We start from the raw sequence: 6,436 nt of genomic DNA on the forward strand, positions 1-6,436 counted from the left end.
TCTACCATCATCATAACCATGATCTACCATCATCATAACCATGATCTACCATCATCATAACCATGATCTACCATCATCATAACCATTATCTACCATCATCATAACAATGATCTGCCATCATCATAACCATGATCAACCATCATCATAACCATGATCTACCATCATCACAATTATGAATTACTGTCACTGTAGAAAGACCTCACCATCATTTACTCTATTATTATATATTATTGATGATAAAAATTTTTTTATAAATAATAAATTATATATTATTTATATTATTGATAAACTTATTATCACGTTATGCTGAATAACCATAATATGTTTTGCTAGAAAAAAAGATAACTTTAACCAGATCTTCAGAGGGCTTAATGGCTACTGAAGCATCAGCGAAGTTTTTAGTACAGAAGTTGCTGTAAATTTTCTTCAGTGGCTGATGTCGCGCGGTAAAAATTCAGACTTAATGCGGAACTGTGCAAAGAAAAAGAGGGATGTCAATAAATGAGAAGCTGCGAGGTAAATTAGACTAAATTAATAAAAAACAATGGATGGAAGGTTATAAGAGGAGATGGAACTGTGGAAATAGGTAGAGATGAAGGGGTGTGAGAGGGAGGAGAGAGAGGGGTTATAAGAGGAGATGGAACTGTGGTTCATAACAAAATCACGCATTTTTGTTATGATATCAACATGTATTATTTTCCCCCTGATATAATGAAGGCCTTTTGCCTGTCAGGACCTAAGTAAGGCCTTTGTTGACCGAACAACACTCAGTTAAATGAGTGAGACTTTGTCCAATACATGATGCACTTTTTTGCTTCTATATGGGTCATCCTGAACCATATAGGATCCCTCTTTTTCCCCTGATCCGGAAAAAAAGGAATTTAGGACAAAAACTTCTATAAGCTCGGGCTGAGGGTAAGACAGCGTGTCACTTTTTGGGCAATATAACTAGTTCATCTTTTTGAGTGAAGCCCTTAATTAAATCTCCGGTAATTCCAGTCATTACACTTTTTTCTCCTGACAGTAACTCTTACTTCCAGGCATTCGCGTACGAATAACATCGAGGACGGTTGATCTGTCCGTTGACAGAGATGATGGCATATAATGATCAAAATATTTAAAATCAAGGCTTAAAAGCTAATATTATATTATATTCTGTTATAGCCACCCAATTGTATGCACTTACCAATTAAACTGAAGAGAAGCTTAGTAGCAATACAATTTTAATGTGTAGCAGTAAATACAGGAACGTGCTCCTTGAATGCCAAAAAAGGCCCGTACGAAAAGCAATCTTTAACCGTAGATATAGTCCCATATATGTAGAAACCTGGTCCTTGAACGCCAAAAAATGCCTATAAGTGAAGCAACCTTTAGGCGCAGACGTAGGCCTACATATATAGAAATCTAGTCATTGAACGCCACAATTCTGACAGAGAACAGGCTGGTGGGCGCATTTGTCGCCACAAGTCTTAACTCCAACTATAAAAAAAATTGAACGCCACAAAAAAGACCTATAAGCCTGCGTCTTTAGGCGTAGTCGTAAGCTTACAAAGGACGAGGATCCTTGAACGCCACAAAGGCCAATGAGAATTGTTGAAGGCGTTAGGGGAATATCGACCAAAATATCATTGTCTTTGCCCGCTCTTCCTCAGGCTGGTCCAGTTGCCAGGGCTCGCTACCTTCTAGACGTCATCACCATATGGACAGGCCAGGATATTAATAATCTCTTGCTGAATGGATGAATTACAATGATATTAAATTATATAATATCGGATAGTTTCATAAGATACATAGATGGAAAAATCATGCACGGATTTTATTATTATTAATGCATGGCTAAATGGTCGAGTTAAAATGATCATGCCTGTATATAATGTATCTCTGCCTGATTATATCAGATACTATATAATGTGCGAGATAATGACTTATGTAATCCTTAATAATTTGATACGATAGACAGACTGATAAATCATGCAGGGATAAAATCTAACTGTGACTGATTATATTAGATGCTATATTTTGGATAGGATAATGTTAGGATGTTATTTATCCATTAATGAAACGAGATCTATAGATGGATAAGATCATGAGCAAATTTTACTTATCAATGGCTTTATTCAATGAATATGGTCCTGGCCATGAGCCAATGTCACTGAAAATACGTACTCTGAACCGAAATTTTAATTTTGTGGATATAATTTTAAATTTTGTAATTATTACACCACTTCTCTTTAATTTCACTTCTTGTTGTTCATTTGTCTGTCTGCTACAAATTTTATAATATTTACCCCACTCCTACCTGTCCAAGCGATCTCAAAATTCGTACACTTCGTAAAGTCGGAGACAATGCAAGAATCAATTGAAAGAATAAATAATTTAAAAATTAAAATTTTATAATAACTGAAAAACTAAAAAAAAAAATTCTCATATTTAAAAACAAAATAAGAAATTAATTGTACTTGTGTAACATCGGAGATACTGACCTATTAGGAAGTGTCGTCTTTAAAATGTACTTTTTAAACGCATTATATTTTTAGAATAAAATAATAAATATTCTGTTCTCGTTTAAATTTTGTGCGAGTTCGTGAAAGAACATTAGGGAATTGAAATATTATTGTAATACCAAATTATCTAATTTTTAGCCTAAGACCCTAATATGAGCTGTGATTATCCTGATAACTTCAACTGTTGAATCGTTCAGAGTTCAGTTATCGGGGTTCGTTGATCATGCTGGAGCTTAAACTCAACAAAATATGTGTCATCTGAATAAGGGAAGAATACGCAAGTGAGGTGACGTCAGAACAACTTCAACTTGACCACACGAGGCATGTTTAAGTTGAATATTGATTTAAATGTAACTAGTAACTAGTAAGTAATTAGTAACTAGTAAGTAACTAGTAAGTAAACTAGTAAGTAATTAGTAACTTATAAGTGACTAGAAGTAATTGGTAATTAGTAAGTAACTAGTAACTAGAGTAACTAGTAAGTAATAACGACTGTGAGCGTAAGGAATTGTTCTAATATGTGTGGTATTGATTAATGAAAGTCGGAAAAAGAGTCAAATTTTAACTGTAGTAGCTTCAACTTTTTATGATACAAAACCGAACACAATCCATGTGGCGGGTACGTAAACAAGGTTGATTTTTTCACAGTTTATTAAAGCAAATAAATTAATAAGATTGACTTAGCTGTCATGGAGAATAGCTGGATCAGCACATTACTAAGCAAGTGATAAGACATACGAGATAATATAATACCCGATAAGTGGTCCCTTCTGAAACTCGGGCGTGACTCGAAACGCCTCAATGTTTTTTACGATCATGATACTTCGATATAATTCTTCGTGATAAGAAGTAATTATTGATTGAATGAAGATGTTTATGATATCTTTTTAATAGGCTTACCTTTTCAAAAAGGGTTACAAAAGCCATCCGATGCCATCAACAATACACTGCGACCTTTGTTTGAATTTTTACTACATTATTTGCAACGTAGGCTAAACTAAGTTATCGCTTCTCCGTAGAATTCCAACACTTGCATTCACTTTGTTGAGTAAAATTTCGTTAATTGCGGCAGAAAATAAGATTTTTAAGAATTTTTTTGCGTCTATTCGGCAACATTCTTGAACCATCACAGCCAAATTAAATTACAGTGCAAGCATTCAACGTGAAGAAAAAATGTAAAATTTCAACACTCAAAAAGTTCAGTAACCACCAAAAAATTATAATTGTTATAACAAACCTTTTTTAATATTCTTCAGACAGAAATCCCATTATTTGCTGATGAACGTTTCGACGATTTGCTTTGGAAGTCTCGGCTAACAATAGAAAAAAACGAAAGCTTCCGGTCACTTATTCTGTTAAATATGGAGTATAGAAATTTAATAGTAAATATTGTTATACATGGAGTAGTTTTTCGTACACGAGAATACCTGCTTTTGAATGAGTGCGTTTTCAGGATATTTTTCTACACTATTAAAGGATTGTTCAAGTTCATATATACAGTATATATGTGTATATATACAAATTATAATAAACAGAGCGACAGAGTATATGTACTTGTACACAAAACTAAATCTCGGTGTTTAACAAAAGGTTGAGTCAATTAATAATAAGCAATAAGCACAGTGCAAACACCGCAACACATTACCCACGATGACTTTTATCACAACATTAGTTGACAAACATATTAAATGACAAACACATAACATATGTTTTACGCAGACAAAATTACGTAAAATAAATCACATAGTTCTGAGTTACATCAGCAGTAGCATTCACCACAATTTAATAATGATCGCGCGAATGGTATTTCTGTAAACATTATGCCATTATGGTATTTCTGTATTATGGTATTTCTGTAAACAAATGTCGAAAACAACGCATAATATATCTAAGGAGGTTAAATACAAATATGCTAAACAAATGAAAAAAACAAGTGTGAATTTTCTCAACACGTTCAAGTGAACGACCATCATTCCCTTTACTGACACTAAGCTGGGGAGACTTCGATAAAAAATAATGGATGATAGGTCGCTAAATGTGCAGATTTTCCTACAATTAAAAATATGAATGGGTCAAATTGTCTAAATAGCAGTATTTTTTTTACTACATCGCGTGCAGAGAGCAACGGATGATTTACATTTGTATTAGTGCACTTTTGAACTAATTCCAGAAAAAAATAGCATTGCTCTTCCGACAATGCCTCCCACATTTCTCTGAATGCTATGTGCCTGTCAAAATCAAAACTGCTAACTATCACCATTTCTCGACAATAAAAGATCAATATTAATCGCACTGAAACCTCATTAGGATTCAAATGACGCTCTTTAAGGACATTTCACTATAAAATTTCTAAATATTATGCTGGCAGCTTTTGTAACATTGAGCGTATTTTTGTTCGCGCGACATTGCTTCACGAAAAAGTTTTAATGAATATGCTGTTGAAACGTGCAAATGATAGACATGATTTCAGTTGACATGCTATGCTATGCAGCGAATCATAATTCTCACTAAATATTTACAAATTATTAGATAAATTTCAGCAGATCTCCAGTAATGTTATAAGTTTTTTTTTTAAATTATCTGTTAAACGGGTATTTCGACGACATTTCGTGACGAAGCGTGAAATCCTTTTATAAATAACATAGGAAACATGTCTATGGACACTCGAGCATCTTCTTTAGGAACGTGATCGACTGGGAACGTGATCAGTAAACAATATGATCATGATGATTGTTGATGATCTTTGGTTTCGAGAGTTAATGCCTAAAATATACCTCATGAGAGAAGAGTTGTCTGAATCCAAGAAATGACATTAGCTTCTAAAAACAAGTTAAGATGAGAAAAACGCACAAAAAATTCACCACACACGCGGGTGAAAATTCAGCTTGTTCTGTGTGAAATCATTCACACAGATTCCTTCTGTGTGAAATCATTCACACAGAACGAAATTACTTAATTCATGTACTATTCATGAATCCACCAAAAAGAAGAAGTTGAAGGAAGATTAACAACATAAATAGGTCCAGCGTTCATAAGTACAATGTTACAACAATAGGAAGAACCCGAAATACACTTTGCTCCATGCGAAAACGAACATATGCCATGTGTCAGTATCGCAAAATGTATATAATATCGAACAAATGTTGCTTGCTGAAGCATGAAAAAATTGGAGAGAAGTTGAGGACCAAAATAGGATTTCAATAAAATCAACTAAAACAACAAGATGAATAAAAACAAAAGAAAATTTAGTTTCGATGGCAAAAAGAGATGAAAAAACTTCCCGGTAAAATTAAATGGAAAGAAGAATATATTAGTGAACAATAAGGAATATTATTCATTGAAAAAAAATTTCCTTTTAGGGAAAAACAGCCCCGGTTTTACATGACTTGAACAATCTCGTATATAAGAGCACCTAACCCAGTATCGGTAGCATTAAATACTTAAATAAATGCAATGACCGTAACTATGCAAGAGACCATTTTTTGAACACAAAAAATACGGGGATATTATGCGAGTGAAATAAAGCGACAACAAAGTGTCGATCGTAAATTCCAAGTAATCTGAGGCCATACTTTCAAAAAAAGTTAAGAGATCGTAAGTTCATCAGCCAATCATTGACGGCATTTCAAGCAAAATCCACCAATCATAGACAAGAAAATAGAGCGTAAGTACTTACGTTCACTTAGCCAGTTTTGAAAGTATGGCCCCTGATAATTAGACGATAATTTCTGCACTTATCCTTAATCGAAAATAGAATAAAATAACGAGCCGTAGAGCTAATAAGAGACTCCAAGCGATTTGCCAAGCTATTTTTACACACATTCTTTGTACAAGTTGCAATTACCTGGCATGAAAATATGCCTTTCAACATTCATTATTAACAAATACCGCAACGATATTTCCATACAGACGGACCTAAAAGAATTCATGGA

This window comes from Hyalella azteca, unplaced genomic scaffold (genome assembly GCF_000764305.2).
Source record: "Hyalella azteca isolate HAZT.00-mixed unplaced genomic scaffold, Hazt_2.0.2 contig3796, whole genome shotgun sequence".
Taxonomy (NCBI): Eukaryota; Metazoa; Arthropoda; class Malacostraca; order Amphipoda; family Hyalellidae; genus Hyalella; species Hyalella azteca.